Raw genomic sequence first — 19,327 nt, 5'->3', positions numbered from 1 at the left:
GCTGAAAGCTCATTGAGTTCAGGACATCAGTGCAAACTGGAAATGCATTCAGGAAACTCAGGCTCATATTTTGAACCATGAACACAGACACTATATACTGAAGTATGCACATTAATTCTCAGGTCTATGAAAGCATTTACCAGTGCACCACAAGGGGTGAGACAAAAATGTCTTGTGGCATTAGTAAAGCGTGGAACTCAAATGCCATTCAGAAGGTCATGAGAATGGGATTTAAAAAATAAATGAAAAATAGGATCTAACCTGCCATGCATTGACTTGAACGACAACAGCTGCTGTTGTGAGAGTGGTTGGAAAATAATATCAGAATTAAATTGCATAGAATAGAAATTAAAAATGTAAACAATAATAAGTCATAAGTAAAGTCAATAATAGGTCAATAATAAGTAAGTTTTTCTTAATAAATGATGCTATTTTTTTATTTTGATTATTTATTTTAAACATCAGTTGGCAAAAACAAAGGATTAAATATTAAACAAGGCACTTGTTAATTAACTCTATTTAAAAATATATATTTTAACTTTTTTTTATTCAATTCTGCTGTATCAATTGCATATTTCAAATACTTTTCCTTTAATTTCTCGACATAGAGCATGGAAAACATTTAGGGGGAAATCTTTTTTTTTTTTAACCATCATTTGGTGAAGACAGTATCAACAACTAATTGACAATCATTATCTATAGTAATGCTCACTCTTTCTCTTTGCTGTTAATGGTTTGTTAATGGTTAATGGTTTTTCATACTGCCAGTGTGTCTGTGGGGTTTTAAAAAGTCATAAAAAGGCTTAAATACCAAAAACTGAATTTCAGTCCTTAAATAGTCTTAAATTCATTAAAATATTATCTTGTAGGTCTTAAAACAAAAGCTTTTAGCAAAACTCTACTTATAACTAAGATACAGTCTGTTGTGCATATTTAGTTTATCAGTTTTAATTTCCGTTATGTTAAAAAAAACACAAGCAGACCTTTTAAAATAATAAGTAATTATTTTAAGTAATTTTTAAAAGTAATTAAAATATGTTGCTAAGAAATAACTAATTATAATTGATGGGGCAAGTAATTTTTTTTATTGCTGGAAAAAAACCTTAGTTAGTGCTAAGTTCTATACAAGTCTAAAGTTTCATTCTTGATGGTCTTTAAAAGGTCTTAAAAAGTCTTGAATTTGACTTGGTGAAACCTCCAGAAACCCTGACTGCTCATTTGCTTATCCGAATCAGTATTCATTCTTGATGGTCTCAAAAAGTCTTGAATTTGACTGAAACCCTGACTGCTCATCTGTAAGTCACTTTCAATAGGTGTCTAGAAAGATGCTAATTGTATTAAATATTTTGTAAAATATGGATATAATTATGTTGCAACTTAGAATTAAACATATGAAAGAAAACAGAATGTTTTAACATTAAACATTGTGCTTTTAAATTTTAGAAGTTTCAAAGGCTTTGTAAATGTAGCTGTATGTTGACGGGGTGTCCTGTATTGTACTGCATGAAATATCTTGTAATCTACACTGGTTTTTATTTATGAGCAAATTTATTGTTTGCTGACTTTGTAAAAACTCACAGTTGCATAGCTTAGCATGTCAGAATGTGTGCACACCGCAGTCTCTGTGGCAGGCAAAGGCAATGCAAAGTGGTTTCCCTCAACAATACAGCTAATGGAAACAGAGTAGAAATGCATCATAATGAAAGCCCGGGTCAAACGAGGGGAACGATTCCTCAGGGGTGGAATCAAAACATGGAGCCGCATGAAACTGAGACTCAGATTTCACTGCTGCACAATTCGATTGTGTGATACCACTCAGTGCTACTATAATATTCATAATTACGGTAACACGTTGAGAAGGGAGTACATTTTCTTCATATGATATAATGTGATCAATGCTCGTTACAAACAAAGACGATTCTGAAATTACAGTGCGCTCAGATCAAGAATTATATGGGAAGCAGGAATCGAAATATTCTGCTCAAACGACTGACACATGCAAAATAAAATTGGATTTGATTACGTTAATTAGACAGAAGCAATACACATAAACAATACACTAATTAATAACTTGCTTAATAATTTACATCAGGCTTTAATGACGCTCAACAGTGAATAAATGAGTTTCTAACTAACTCGTTTCTATTGCAACAAACTGTCTGAAATGAAATCAACCCCAGGCTTCAGCTCCATTCTCTCCCTCCAGACTCCAAAACTGAAATCACTCCTGGGAGACAGGGAATAAATGGTTATGATCCAGTTTTATGGGAACCAAACCAAAGAAACTCGCAATCAAAGCCCGAGCCAGTAGAACAAAGAGCAAGACTACAATAATAAATATTTGCCGAACCCTAATCAGAGTGCACCAGAAAAGCAAACCTTGTCTAAATCATTTTCCAGGTCAAGTACGCTACTTGAGAGCTCAGCATTAGGGATTTTTTTTTATATAACTTGAGCTTTGCATCATACATTGAGCCAAAGTTGCAACATCTATAAAATATTAGGGAAAAAGAATGTGAAATGTATGGAAAATATGCAAACGCCAGAGTTAAATTAAGGCCAAATGTTAGGGAAGTGGTGCATGTAGATTCCTGGTGTTTCCAGCGTTCTACCCCTGCTGTGTTACACGGCCTCAACCCCTTTTGTGTAGGGTTAACCCGTTAAATCCCACCAAAGTGGCTATTCAGTGGAGTGCCATCCACCCCAGGGGTTATTGTGATGGGTCTTTGTTAAGAACAACAGACGTAAAGAGGATAAGACACCAGCAGCACTTCCTAACTTCCCCCATAGTCTTCTCACTTTCTTTGCACTGGTAGGGCAAGTGCCTAAAGTGATTGATCCCCCCCCACCTCTCTCTCTCTTTCCTGTTTAACATTAGGAAACTGGTTGGACTGACACCAAGTGCATGGAATTGGTGCAACCACATGGCATCTTTTAAATGTAAATTTATGAGGGTTGTTTGGGTTTATTTCAGGGTATAGGTTTGAATTTTGATTGACTGGATTACAAGAAGACATTTTCTCCTTTGCCCACTTCTGGTCAATTTGTCTGAGTGTGCAGGTGTATATATGGGCATTTTTGATCTAGTATTGTCAAATAAGCTTTTCTACCTCACAATGAATGTAAAAGGAGTTTATTAAAACATTACACAGAAAGTTTTTAGTTTTTATTGTCCCAAAACTACATCAAACACTGCGAGTTTGTGTTTGAATTATGACTGGTAAAAAAAAATGTGTTTTTTACATTTATTTTTGACTGCAAACCAAACTTTTAAATGTTTAAAGTGTCTTTAAAGGCTCCTGTCGACTTTAGTGGCTGATAAAAGGCAACTACATGAGCATCTACATCCTATTGAATGTGTTCATCAACTTTTTTTTGCCAACCATCTACCTCTTTAAACATGGTTGAAGTCATCTAGATGTGATCAGATAAATAAAAGCACATCTTATTAATTTATGAAAACAGGGACACAGAAAAAAAACAACAACTTGAAATATTTTGAAAATACAGGCTGGCTAGAATTTTCATCACATCTTTTTAACATATTTCCTAGGAATGCACCAATATGGAAATTTGGGTTGATACTGATAACTCTTTTTATTTGTACGCCAACAACCAATAGGCTGATAAATATAAATCTTGATATGAATAATTCACAATTTATTGACTCTAAAAGTCAAGGTTTTAAAACCACCAAAATTTTCTGCAATACCGAAGGTATGTGTGTATGTGTACGATTTTTTATTTACTTTTTTGGTTTTACTTTTTTAGGACAACAGTGTTTCCGTCAGAAAAGATATCCAAAGATGCCGGTTTAAATTGTAAAAAAAAAAAAAAAAAGAAAAAATTATAATAATCTGTTTTTGAAACAAATGAAGACAGCAGAAGTCAATAATTCATTTAGCCTGACGTTTACTGTTCGAATATATTTTAAATGTTACTCAAAATTAAATAAACTGTGTTCAAAAATGAAAAAAAGTGGATACAATATTTTATCCAAGGTTATCATACCGTCAGAACCTTATACAGGCCCATGCCTAATACACCTTGCCAAAACTTTTTTCCACAGATAACGTCATTAAAAACATAATTTAATGTAGGAGACTTTCTAATATTTTTTTACCAGACAACGAAACAGAGTGGCAGCTTTCATTTCTGCACTGATAGTTGTAAAACCATGGAAAATATAATTTTAGATGAGTTTAAATCTGTCTTAATGCTTCAACAACAAGAGTCAGTAGAAATTAGTAGACAGAGAGCGAGTGATCTTTTGTGTCTGCTCATACACATTTGACCACATAAGAGTCTACACTACAAAAGTAGTCTGGTATTAGACGAGCACAAGATCTTTCAGACCAAGTATAAACCTGTATTCAGCATCATCGAACAAAAAAGATGCATATTAATGCTGTGGGGAACCAGGTCCACAGAGACAACAACAAAAATGGATTAAACGCTGCCTAGATTAAATATTAATGATGATATTTAATAAACTTCACTTTCTCAGGAATAGAAACACTACCTGGAAAATCAGAGCCACAAATAAATGAAAACCATCCATGCAACCTCTAAAACAAATTCAAATTAAACGTTCAAAATGCCTTTTTTCCCCTCACGATGAAAAAAAAAAAAGTTCTTCATATTCGATCGCTAATTTAAACCTGTGTGAAATTACAAATGCTCTATCATTAAAACATTTTTTTTTACGTTTATAATGAAATGACAGATTTCCGCATGCTTGAAATGATAGGGCGCATTTTCGCCTTCCCTTTAATCACGGGTCACTGGTCAGAAAATATATTCTCGCTCTTGCTTCCCTCTAAGCAGGTGAACCGAGCTCAAGACTTTCCCACGATCCCTCAGTAAATCTGTCTTTGCTCTGCCCCTTTCCTCTGTCCCAGCCATCTGTCTGTTTTTCAGAGCGCGTCTGCTGGAGCGAATGTCAGCTGCGGGGACAAGTCCAGCATTCCCAAACACATCTCACCACAACATTTAGCCACAAATACAAATATTTTGCTCCACAAATGAAGACTGCGTTACTAAAAATGCTGGAATGCTAAATTCTTTCTCTCCGTCTTTCTTTAACAGAAACCTATGGTTTTCCAGGCAGACCAAGACAGCGAAATTGACAAAGGTAAGCACATCTTTTTTTCTAGATTCACCATTATCAAGCAACAGTCTACTTCATCATTCAAAAACTGACTAATTAATAGCACAAAATTCATCCAGGGACAGAAATTTTCTAAAGTTTTCCTAAGAAAAAAAAATCCATAACTGAAACTAAATACATTCAAATCAAACATACCATCTGCAACAGATCCATACCCCTGACTTATTTTAACTCAAAACCAAAACCCCCCAAAAATGCTTTGCTAAAAAAAAAATTAATAAATAATAACACAGCTATGTTACGCAGTCATGTGACATACAGTCTCCTTTCTATCCTCCATCATTTCGGCTTTCTCCTGCGAGCAGCCAATGCACGTATCATTAGAGTGCTGAAAGCAGCGCGCCTGGTGCCGCGGGTCTCCTCCTGCGCTGCCTTCCCTCCAAACGCATGACATTGGCTGGCTGAGAGCATGAGAACGGAGCCTTTTCAATAGCAGGATCCTCATACTTGGCCAGTAACCATGGAAGCAGATGCCTACTCACTTTGCCCTCCTTACCTCCTTGCTCCCTCATTGAAAAGGAGGGCACGCCTCGCTTTCTTCTTCCTGACCGAACTTGCCTGGCCCTCAAAGGGAGCGATTGAGCAGGTCACCGGTCTAGACTTGTTTGCATGGTCCGTGGAGCAGTCTTGAGGTAACCCTTGCTCCCCGCCCGTCGCACCGGCACAGACTGCAGGGGGGGACCATCGGAGATGCGAATTTGAAAAGGAGCCCTGTCCGATTTTGCCTTTGTGCCTTTTCCCTCATCGATCGGCTGAATATCGAACCCTCTGTCTGTGCATGTGTGAAACGGATAGCTTAGTAAGCATTTTTTCTAATCAAGCTTGCGTTGTGGGCCAACTCTCTCGTTTTTCTCTCCCGCTCTCGAACCCTCCCTCTCTCCTCTCTCTTTTTTCTTCCTTTCTTTCTCCATTTCTCTCTCACTTTCTGCGTTTTGGCACTTTCTGTGTTTTGATTATCTTGGACGTTTGGCATGTTGCGATGCTTCTGATCAGTGTCTCTTTTTTTTAATCTGTGGATTTTGCATGCTGCTTTCTCTGTTTGCTTTTCGATTTCAACTGGGATCAAATAGAGGGACGTTTCAGACTATTTATACCAAAAACTGGCTGCTGCTTTGCTTTTAATTCATCATGTTTTTTTCTTAAAAACTAAAAAAAATGTAACAATTTTTATGTGAAAATACTGGTGTGTCTCATAAGGTGAGTATAATTACGTTCTTATGTATTAGATCTGAAATAAACAGTTAGTGTAAAAGATTCAATTAAAAAAGAAAAATCAAATCTCTTTTCTCCTGTTTCCTGATATATGTGCTCTAACTGAAATATTTATGTTGAGTTTTCTGACATTAAAGCTGCAAGTCTTTGAACTTAAACATGTCTTTTGGCACTGTGACGTGCTGCAATTATTGTGGGATTATTCGGCTTAAACTGTTCATTTTGCGAGGAGATTTGAGATGTAAGAAGTAATACATTTTCACTTACAGTATGTCAAACAACATTGTATTAGACTTCCTAAATATTAATGCAAGAACATTTATTTCGATTAGATTTTTTAGGCTGTTTCTGAAGGAAGTGACTGTTACAAAAGAAAAAAAACATTAAGTGAAACATTTAAAAGATTATTATTAAATTAATTGAAGATAATTAATTTATTTTATGATTAATTTACTGTGATGAACATATTTATTTATTAAAGCCACTATATAGAGAAAACAGCATATCAATATTGATCATTTTTTTTATTGTTAGTGGCATAGAAATGAATAGAATTGTTAAATTCTTGAAAATAATGAAAATTTTTGCAAATATTAAAATGAATCAAAATATTATTATTATGGTGCAATATTATTTTAAAAGAATAAGACTGTATTATTAGCCTTTGTTTAAGTTGTAATGAAATCTTATAAAAAAAAAAACACCTTAAAAAGAGTTTATAAGAAATATTAAAAAAAAACATTTTTAATGAAACAAATTAGCAATGATATAATCTTGCTCCTTGGTTCCTAAGATATCACATATTCCCAATATATTCTGTAATATTTGAACGTATATTCCAATACACAATACTTTAAAGGGCAATAAAATGTCAGTGAAATTGCATAATAAAAATAAAAAGCATTTAAATGAAAAACTATGATATTCTTAATTTTTAAATCATCACATATTTCCTAAATATTAATTTATTTGAATTATAGCATTATGGTCCAAGAAATTTCATACAAACTCTTTTATTTATCGTATCAACGTTTTTAATGTCCTTTCGCCCCTTTTTTCCTGCTCAATTAATTTTCGGTGAAGGATTGAGAATGCACCAGACTGGGTGTTTAAGGGTGCAGAAGTGGGGATTTTTTTTGGAGAACTGTGATTGGATGGAGCCTCACGCAGTGAACCACACGCGCCATGTCAGTAGCTGACAGTGAGGTCACAGAAAATGGAAGCTCAAGGTCTGAGTTCAGTCTGGAAATTACCCACTGTCTGATTCCACTTACTGACTATTGTCATAAAAATACAGGCCTTGTCCCATTTAAATGCACAAACATTAAAAGTAATTGGTCATCTATTTCCAGTCCGTGCATTTTGAACAGCTGCTCAGAAGACAGAGCATTTTTGTTCTCTATTTTAAACACATTTATTTTGTGTTGTAATTACGAGCCTTTTGAACATATATTTCACTTATTATGTTCTTAAATGTTTTACATTAAAAACTCTTAATCTTATTCAATTAAGGTTTCAAAAATATTTCGTTAAAAGTGATGCAATAAATAGGCAATTTTTGTTATCTAAATAGCCTTTCATTTAAGATCGTTTTGCTTTCCATTTTTAATAATCATTTTGAAAATGTTAAAGGTTCTTTATGGAACAACCAATGCCAATAAGGAATCTTCAGTCCTCAGTCTTCTTACAGACCAAATGTATGAATGCATTCAAATCATCAATCAGTTATCTGTAGAATTAATGATTTAAAATAATACATTTATTTTATGATTCATTTACAGTGTCGGAATGAGTTTAATATTAAAGTCAGTATATATGGAAGTATATGATTTAAAATTGATATCTATGGTATTATAAAAAACATACTAAATAGCAATTTCAAATAAATAATCATTTGTGTTAATGTATTTTGTATATTAATAAACAATTTATGACAACACAAATACAGATGTATAAATATTTTCAAGCCAAATCAACCAAATCTACATTTTATTTTAAATCTGCACTCAGAATCTATTAAAAAGTGTTTTTCTTTTTCTTTTAAATAAAAAGGCACAATTATATACTCAGTCAAAATCATTATAAGACAACATTTTGATTATTTAAAGTAGTCTTCTATGCACGAAAATAACAAATTAACAAACTACATAGAGATAAACACTAGATCTGCTCATCAGTCAATGTGATCCAGCCAGCGAGCTTCACTATAATGCAATTATGTGACTTGTGGTATGCATTGAACAGCCCGGTTCAGAAGTGTTGTTAGCTATGTATATGTCAGTGTTCTGACTTTGAGACAGCAGTTCAATATGTTCGTTCGCCTCACCCGAACGTGAGACTCACAATAGACAATAAGGCCAAGACCAGCTGTGATTTTTCTGTTGATCTCGCTCTATGCATTATTTATAGTCACATCAGAAGATTAGGCTGAAAGCTTGACCCTCGCGCATGACATTGTCTCCAGCCCATTCACGTTCTGGTCAGTGCTAACAAATGATAACCGCAAATGTCCACCAATAATCCCACTGCTTTGGCCTCATGCCTTTTAAGAATTGAGTTTTAATCAGTCTGTTTATTTCACACCGCTATATATGTATATTGTTTTGATAATTATTTTAAATGGTGGATTACAGTATATTATGCTTAAGATAAAATATCGAATTAAATGTATTAAAATTCAAAAATGCTTTTTAGAAATAATATAAAAATAGATTTGATACTCTTAAAATGACAAAGAATATAATGCCAACAGTAGGTTGAGAGGAAATATTTTGTTTAAAACAAATTACAAAACAATAATGTTAATAATAATATAAAATTAAAATAACAGCACTTTTCACCCTGTCATGCAACAATGAAATATTCAGCATATAGTAATAGTTTTTAGTTGTTTGTTTTTATTTCACTATGCCACATTTTCCTTGTTTTAATTAAACATGCACTGAATAAAGTTCAGTTTGTATCTCATAACCTTGCGTTTTTCTCATTTTATTGCCTGCATTTCTTGTTTTTCAACACAAAAACACAATCTGTGTGGACAGCCCAGTATATTTAAGCGAATCCCACTGGAAGATTTACTTGTTTGTTTGTTTGTTTATTTATTTATTTATTTATTTATTTATGTTTTATTTAATTAGTTAGTATAAAAATTGACAGGTTTTAGAAAGCAAAAAAACTGTTCTTGTACAGTGGAAAAAGGAAACGTTTGATAATCTTGCTCTTGAAAAATTAACATGTAATTAGAGGTAAAGCAGAGACTTTTGAAGAAGTGTGGTCTCCTTCTGGTCACTTTATAATTGGACAGATGAAAATAGATGTCTTTGGAACGAGGACTTTAATTTAAAATTAAATGTAATAATGTTTGTTTTGTATTATTAAATATATACGCCCACACACACTGGTCAATATATATGATTTTATTGTTTTGTATTTTATTTTTATAATTTATTTTAAATGTTATTTTTGTTTAACAAGTGTTGGGCTGGGAAAGTACATTCTGAAATATTATATAAGTTAACATGCTTTATTGTTTGCTGGGCTTTGTAATATAATTAAATCAATAAAAACAAACTTGATATATACATATATATATATAATTCATACAATTATTTTACTAATTCAACTAATTTACCAATGCTTTCTTCATAATTCAGCATTTAAAATAAAAAATAAATTACAGGGGTGGAAAAGCATCCACTTTTTTGTGTATTGTACATCAAGAAGTCCTTAAATAAACAAGAGATAACAGTTTCTGTCCTCCTTTGAGGAAGCAACACAAAAAGATTCCCTGAGCTAACAAACAGCATTATCTGTTTAATTGCCTGAGAACTGTTAAATAGCCTCTATTTACATGACAAGATGCAGCTTGTTGTGAAGTGTGACATAAACGAGCCGATAGACAAAAGATGACGGCCGGTCACCACCGCCCCTGCACCCCCCAAAGGCAGAGTCCGGCTCATGAATGACACACACCGAAACAAGCAAACATACACACACACACACGCACACACACACACACACTGACACAAGATTAATTGCTTTTTGAACAGGTTAACAGGGATTTAGGATCTATCCTGCCACACACACACACACACACACACACACACACACACACACACACACACACACACACACACACACACACACTTCAGTGTATACATTATGATGCTACAACAGCAGTGTCAATGTATTAGAAACAACATATGTAAACAGAAAGTACAATAAAATGTGTGTAAAATATAAATATATATGTACTAAATGTATATGAGCTGTTATATAAAAAGAGTTTTTACGATCATTAATTTTTTCAGAAAGTATTTTTTTATTTGATTAATTTTGTTTATATTTAGTTATAAAAAAGCACAAAATATATAAAGAAATTATGCACAGATATTAAAGATTTAATCTAACATAAAATATATATAATTTTTGCAGTGCAGTGCTTCACAAAGATTCATTTAAAATTCTATTAGAACATAGAAAATATTTCTTTAGTATAACTGTGTTTAATATAACATTTATTAGAATGTAATCACAATGAATCAGTTTAATTTAACATCTATATAACAAAGGTTCAAAGGGGTCAAATCATCAGTCACAAGTTTGATTGAATTATTCAGTAAATTTCAATGATTTCAGTCAAAATCTTTCTCATAAGATTGCTAAAAATATTTGATTTCAAAACCTAAATAATAAAATAAAATACTATTTTTGAAACATGCATCCAGACGTCTGAAGCTTGATCTATGATAACTGATCACAGATGAATGTTAAAAAGTGCAGATAGAGTTTGAATCGAGGATGACCTGAAGCCACAGTGACTTGGAGAAACGACTAGAATCACACTGAGGGAGGAAAAAAAAGGGAGCAGGACTTCATTCTGTCGTCTCTCTCCCTCTCTCTCTCCTTTTCTCCTGCTGTCTTTGTGTCGTGCAGGAATGTGCTTGCTTTTCATTTCGGTCTTTGTGTTTTGCCCCTCAGGCCCTCGCAGGCAGTGTCTTATGCCACAGCAGGGTCACGGCAAACACAGAGACACATTCATGGCCACATCAAGTTTATGTGAGAATCTGCTCTTTCCTTGGCCCTCATTTCCATATGAATTGTTAATAAAATAGCAGTCCTGTTGAGGGGGAGATCAGTCCGGCCAGGGAAGTCAAGCAAAGCAACCTTGGGTAAAAAAAAAAAACGGCCTCATCCCTTCTGTTGCTCGGGTGTGGAAACGGTCCGGTCGTGAACATATGTCATCATTATTGACAACGTTTTCTTTAGCTAAAACCACCTGTGAACTTCTCCTTCGCCAAACACCGGGGGGAATGGGATGTTTAGATTAATGGCCGAATGGAAGTATGCATCTGACTGATTAGAGGATTTGAGAGTAGATATTTTGAATGTCACTTTTGTTAGGTTAAAACTAGGTCTGAAAACTGTAAAATTGAAAATGTAGAACATATTTATTTTCAAATTTACATAAGATAAAATAAACATGAAAGCAGTTACTTCATAAACTTATCTTAGAAATATTTTTCCAAATATTGTTCGATTTTGGTGTTTGCATGAAATGAAATATATAAATGTAATGCACTTTTTGGAAAAGTGACTAATTTAATTCTTTCTAACTTTTGAGTAAATTGTCAAAATGAGGGTGAAATAATGTTGCATTGTTATTTAGCAGATATACTTACGTAAAGATAAAACAAGATATGTATTCTGCTCCGATCTTATTAAAACAAATACAATGTGATCACAATAAATGTTATTATATTTTCACATTACACATTCCTTAAAAAAACAAGCTTGAAGGATATTATTTAAAATGACAATTTTGTTGCTTGGCAGCAATTCTTTACTGTTTTTAAAGTATACAAAAAAAAAAAGTCCTGACAAGATTTTTTGGTACATAAACTTACCTTGTAAACTATGGTAAAATACATTATAGTCATATGATCCAAACATTTTTTAATGTAGGAAAATAATAAAGCTCTATCATGCCCTCTTTGTTATGCTTGAAAATCTCCTTTCCCTTATATAATAGAAATAATATGAGGAAGATATCATGAACAACACTGAATTATTCTGAGCTGCTGAACACAGACAGCCAATCAGAATCATTCAAGAGTGCAAGCATTTAAAGAGGCAGGTAACAAAAAAACTGCAGTATGCTTATACTGTAATAAAGAGGAACGATCTGGTGTCAAATCTCTGTAATCCGTAAAAGCTTTATAGCAATTACAAAGGTTTATACATTGTCATGCAGTTGTAGTTAGAATTATTAGCTGCCCTTTGATTTTTTTTCTTTTTTAAATGTTTCCAAAATGATGTTTAACAGAGCAAGGACATTTTCACAGTATGTCTGATAATATTTTTTCTTCTAGACAAAGTCTTATTTGTTTTATTTCGCTAGAGTAAAAGCTGTTTTTATTCTTTAAAGCCATTTTAAGGTCAAAACTATTAGACCTTTTAAGCTAGATCTTTTGTGGGTAGTCTACAGAACAAACCATCATTATAGTATAACTTGCCTAATTACCCTATCCTGCCTAATTAACCTAGTTAAGCCTTTAAATGTCACTTTAAGCTGTATAGAAGTGTCTTGAAAAATATCTAGTCAAATATTATTTACTGTCATTATGGCAAAGATAAAATAAATCAGTTATTAGAAATGAGTTATTAAAACTATTATGTTTAGAAATGTGTTTTAAAAAAAAAAGTCTTTTGTCCATTAAACAGAAATTGTGGAAAAAAAAATAAACGGGGTAATAATTCAAGGGGCTAATAATTCTGAATTCTAGTCTGCAATAAAACTGCATTTTTACTTGAAGAACACTGTCTTCAAAATCATTGTTATGCCTTGGGAGCGGGATTTATCTTGAAGGGCTAGATAAAATTATCACTTAAATATTATTTTTAAAAAGCCATAAAAACTGATACTATAAGCTGGGTCTATAGGAATAGACCAGGAGTGGTTTTGGCTGCAATTCTTTCAGCAATATAAGTCTTAATTTTAGGTCTAGGAGGTTTAAATGGCAGCATTTTTCTGTTCTTTTGGTGCCAGTGTGTGCTGGTTAAAGCCATTGTGAGCATATTTCATTACTATTGACTCCGATTAATTTAGCAAAACCACCTGTGAACGAAACACCAGTGCAAACTGTATATTTAGATTAATGGCTGAATGAAAATAGCATGCCTGAATAATCAATAGATTTGAGTAATAGCCATATTAAGTTTCGAGTTTTGTTGGGTAGAGTGGTTACCGCAGAAGTTCTTACACATGAACTTATACATCAAAGTCATAAGTTTTCTTTTGGAAATTTAGTAAGGAATAACACAAACATGCTCTGTAAATTTAACAGATTTGCATATTATGCGACGCTTACAAATAGCATTTTGGGACTTTGATCTCTGTTTTGACAACTTTAAATGTTAACCATAAAACATTATTTGATTGACTTTTTTTTTTCCAAGTTTAAAGCAAGATATAAATAAGTTATAAAAAAAAGTAGTTATTATATTTGCTAAAAATCTCAGAAATATCAGATCTAAATAAAACAATTTTTCACTCAATTACCTAAGCATAAGAGTTCCAATAAATCTCAAAAACCTGACAATGTTCATGTGGACTTTTTCTCTCATCTTTATAAATAGAAATAAAAAGGTGTAATAACAGAAAAATGACTGGCAACCAATTTTTAATGCGCAATTTACCTAACCAAACCAGAAAATATAGCATTATCAAAGTACTATAAATGTCAATTAAAGTCAAATTGTCAACATCAAAACTTGTCAATGCAGAGATCCTAGTCCCAATTTTGTGAAAATAACGTTCTCAATTTGGGTCTTCTGGACTGGGCTCAGGATGCATCTTGAAGGGGCGGTCAGACGATTGACTTTTGTTTTGGCTCAACACACGTGTCCAGTGACCCCGGCACACTTTCCCATGCCCTCCGATGCCCCATCTATTGTACCAAACGGCCCTGATTGCCCTCGTCCTGCACTGACACACACACACACTGATCAGCCTCAACATCACACTGACGCACACCATGACTGAAAATGATAGGCAGCTTCACTGGCCAATGATGAGAGAGTGAGAAGGATCACAAGGGGAAGGTGGTCAGTAATTGGCCGAGAGAAAAGCTCCTCCAATCAACCTGCTCTTACTGTTTCTTTAGCTCTCTCTCACTTTTGTTTCTGTACCAGTGACATTTCACAAAATGGGTCATATCCAGAACCAAACGTAATAAAAAAAAAAGATCATGCATAACATTTCTTGCATGAACTAAGATACTTTTGTTTATTTAATACACTCTCTCTGTGTATATTCACTGTAAAAACACTTTTTATAAGTAAATGAAACAAAAATCTTTATTTACTTTTTAAATTTAATTAAATGTGTAATTTTTTAAATATTTATTTTTGTGAAGTCGTCAAATTAAATTAAATTAAATTATTAATTTATTTTCTTTTCTGCTTAGTCCCTTCATTAATCAGGGGTCGCCACAGCGGAATGAATTAGTAACTTATCCAGCATATGTTTTTACGCAGCAGTTCTACCAGCTGCAACCCACTGGGAAACACCCATACACTCGCATTCACACACATACACTCTGGACAATTTAGCCTACCCAATTCACCTACACCACATGTCTTTGGACTGTGGGGGAAACCAGAGCACCCGAAGGAAACCCAAACAAACACAGGAAGAACATGCAAACTCCACACAGAAATGCCAACTGACACAGCCGAGGCTTGAACCAGCGACCTTTTTGCTGTGAGGCGATTGTGCTTTCCACTACGCCACTGTGACATCATTAAATTAAATTTACAACCTTTTCTTCTGTTTATTTGTAATTTCGTATGCTATATTTTATACCAAACATTTAAATAATTCAAATTCGATATAATTGTGTAGCTGGATGATAAAATAGCTGAAATAAAATCATCATGCACACCATTTGTGCGCTTTTTCCAGGTATATTTTCTGTAAATCACATTTTTTAAGGAAATAAAATGTATTTAAAGATATTTAACATCTTTATTTTAGAATTTTGGGTGAAGCAGTGGCGAAGTAGGTAATGCTGTCGCCTCACAGCAAGAAGGTCGCTGGGTCTAGCCTCGGCTTGACATGCGGTACAGGTGAATTGGGTAGGTTAAATTTTCTGTAGTGTATGAGTGTGTGTGTGAATGTGTGTGTGGATGTTTCCCAGAGATGGGTTGCGGCTGGTATGGCATCTGCTGCGTAAAAACTTGCTGGATAAGTTAGCGGTTCATTCCACTGTAGTGACCTCAGATTAATAAAAGGACTAAGCCGACAAGAAAATGAATGCATGAATGAATGAATGAATTTCAGAATTTTAAAATTAAATTCAAAGTGTTATTTTCGAATTCTTTACTATTCGTTAAATTTACTCACATTTGAATCTTACACAATTTTCCTCTGTGTATTCATACACTAAATTATAGAATATTCATTTATTCATTCATTTTCTTTTTGACTTAGTGCCTTTATTAATCTGGGGAGGCCACAGTGGAATGAACTGCCAACTTATCCAGCATATAATCTAAGCAGCGGAAGCCTTCCAGCTGCAACCCATTACTGGGAAACCCCCACACAACATACATTACACACATACACTATACAAACAATTTAGCTGACCAATTCACCTATAGCGCATGTTCTGCTCCAAAAAGAAATGCCAACTGTCCCAGCCGAGGCATGAACCAGCGACCTTCTTGCTGTGATCGTGCCACTGTGACACCCCTTGTATACTGAATATTTATAAATTAAAACCTATACAATTATTGTGTAGATAGATGTTTTGATTAAAGAGATAGTTCTCCTAACAAAGAAAATGATATTATCATTACGCACCCTTGACTTGCTACAAACCATTTCTTAGTTTGTTTGCTGGTGTTTTGTTCTGTTGAACACAAAAGAAGATATTTTGAAGAATGTTGAAAACCTTTAATTTTCTCACAGACTATGGATGTCAGTGATTAAATACAGTGGAAGTCGATAGTCACAGGTTTACAACATTCTTCAAAATATCTCGTGTTTAACAGAAAAAAAAACCTCAAAATGGTTTGAAACAACTAAAAAATGAGGTTTTCATTTTTGGGTGAACTATCCCTTTAATTCCATAAATCCCCATCTCACAGGAATGTCAGAACACAAAAAAATCATAACGTATAAAGTGTCATCTATTTTTCTGCCTTGCGCTTCTGTACATCTGTTCTTCATACTCTTCCACTCCTGATTGAGCTGTCTCTTTGTGGACATGGATGTGTTCTGGACAGATCTCGCTGTGAGCCGAGTGTTTTTCTGCCAGCTCGACACACACACAACGAGAGCATGACATCAGGTCTTTGTCATTCAGCAGATCCATTGAAGGATTACAGTGGAGAAATGAGCCCCTGCCTGGAGGAGAAGGCTTATTTCACTCAAACCCTATCGCTTTACACTACCCAGCACTTCTGGAAGTTTGTAGCCAGTCTAAAGTTGTTGGCATGAGGAGTACATCATATTTCATAATGGAGCTTTTTAACCCTTAGGCGCCACTTCGGAATACAAAAGAGACTGTGTGTCTGTTTGATAATGTCACATGAGCCTCACACCCAAATACTATAAAAATGACATAAACACTGAGACAGGAAAAAAAAAAAAAACAGGAAACAACAATTTAAGCCTTTAAATCTAGGGTGTAAACTTAGTCCACAATAAGCATACAACAGCAAATATAATATTTATAATAGTAATATATTTATACTATACTATATAAATGCTATTGTGGTGTATAAAATAATTTAGCTTTTAATATTAACATTATAGAATGTCCACAAACTGTAAATGTCATAGACATTTATTTGTGATCTATGCTTTTGAATTTTTGGACAATTTTGTAAATAAATATTACATTAAAAAGGGCAAAAGTAATCTAAAAGTAATCCAAAAGCAGTACGAATAAAGCACAAGTAATGAGATTACAGATTACAAATAATCAAGTTATAGAAAGTATATAGTAGTAGGAATACATTACGTAAAGGGGCAGTTCACCCAAAAATGAAAACTTACTCTATTTACTCTCCCTCAAGTGATTCCAAGGTTTGAAACAAGTGAAGGATAAGTACATGATGACATTCAGATTACAAGACATTCCAAAAGTTCACACTTAGATATTACATGATAATAATAGCAGGTTTGGCATGCTGTCCTGGGAGAGAACCCTGAGCTCGGAGATAATTGTAAGGGGGTATGGGGGTATAAGATCAGGTAATTCTTGATAGCTCCCCCTTGTAAGGGGGGGGGGGGGGGGGGGGGGGGGGGGGGGGGCTGATGTTTGATGTTCCTCTCAAAATTTGTTTGTGAAACTTTACATAGAGGATATAATTTGTTATTACTTACAAAAAAAGTCAGTATACATTACCTAAAGGGTTGTAGAATAAGTTACAGATTACAACTTTCATGAAAAAGTTTGTAATTAATTACAAAAGAAAGTAATCTAGATGTAATTTTTAAAAGGTAAGGATACATTACTCATTCGACTGTTCATGATGTCATTTGGAATTTGGTACAGATTACAGTTTGGCAGTAATCTACACAGAATTGAACATACATTTAATTGTACTTTTTAATTAAAGTTTTATTTAAATGTAATAACTTAAATCGATAACATACTATAATTTTAAGGTTTTTGTACAAGTAAAATGACATGAAAGCCTCGGTGGTTCTGTTGAAATTTACAAGAAATTCCTTTTTCCAAAGTTGTCTCTTAGAAATAAATGGTTGTTTTTCAGGCAGAATACTAGATTTCAAAACAATGTTAAATTGTTTATGTATTTATATTTTTAAAAGAGTGAGAGCGAGTTGTTTTTCTACATCACAAAACCGCACTAATGATGACAGGTCTGACAATGCTTTCTGTTTGCTGAACTCCAGTCTCTGCTACACATTTCCTGCGGAGATCAGTGATCATTCTGCACAAATGCTGCTTTTGTCTTGTCATTTCCCCAAACAACTGTCCTGTGAATTTTTTTTGGGGTGGAAAAAAAAAACTGTTTGGACATGTTATTCTTCTTGTGTATTCCTAACTGGTTTTTGTATTCGATTACTTGTAAAGGAGTCAATAACATTAGCAGAAGCATGTTCAGACAATTCCAAGTAAAAAGCTTGTTTCAGTTTAACTGGGATATTGGCCAACAAGATGTACAAGAAATAAAGCAACATGTTGAGAAGAGGTATATGTGAGTGTTTCTTCTTCTTGTTGGCTTAGTCCCTTTATTAATCTGGGGTTGCCACAGCGGAATGAACCGCAAACTTATCCAGCACGTTTTTACGTAGCAGATGCCCTTCCAGCCGCAACCCATCTCTGGGAAATGTGAGTGTTTCTGTGTCATTTAAAAATATGCAAACAAAAAAAAATGTATTTCTAATTTTTAAACGAAGGCCTCTTTTTTTAAACAGGATGTCCTGATAATACTAAAATCTATTTTAATGAATTGACTGATTGGTTAAAATTATAAATATATCATACAGTACACACTCAAAAAAATAAATTTGCTGTTTGCTCAAACTACTTACAGTTAAAGTCAGAATTATTAGCCCCTCTTTGAATTTGTTTTTCTTTTTTAAATATTTCCCATATTATGTTTAATAGAGCAAGGCCATTTTCACAGTATGTCTCATAATATTTTTTCTTATGGAGAAAGTCTTAATTGTTTTATTTTGACTAGAATAAAATAGGTTTTTAATTTTTTAAACAACATTTTAGGGACAAATTTATTAGCCCCTTTAAACTATATATTTTTTTGATAGAACAAACCATCGTTATACAATAACGTGCCTAATTAGGCTAACCTGCCTAGTTAACCTAATTAACCTAGTTAAGCCTTTAAATGTCACTTTAAGCTGTATAGAAGTGTCTCTAAAAATATCTGGTAAAATATTATTTACTG

At 33.6% G+C, this 19,327-nt stretch overlaps 1 protein-coding gene across 7 annotated transcripts in view; it reads right to left on the bottom strand.

The window, feature by feature from the left end:
- The window catches only part of zgc:153372, an 81,374-nt gene that overhangs the window by 28,699 nt on the left and 33,348 nt on the right, over positions 1-19,327 (bottom strand). Inside the window, exons 11-12 of one of the 7 annotated variants that reach the window (XR_015508804.1) lie at positions 14,198-14,369; positions 10,842-11,548 (exon numbers count right to left, since the gene is read on the bottom strand). The gene's annotated coding sequence lies outside the window, so the exon portion shown is untranslated. 7 annotated transcript variants of the gene reach the window in all.

This window comes from Danio rerio, chromosome 15, assembly GCF_052040795.2.
Source record: "Danio rerio strain M-AB ecotype USA chromosome 15, GRCz13ab, whole genome shotgun sequence".
Taxonomy (NCBI): Eukaryota; Metazoa; Chordata; class Actinopteri; order Cypriniformes; family Danionidae; genus Danio; species Danio rerio.
This window is presented reverse-complemented; position numbering and strand designations above follow the sequence as displayed.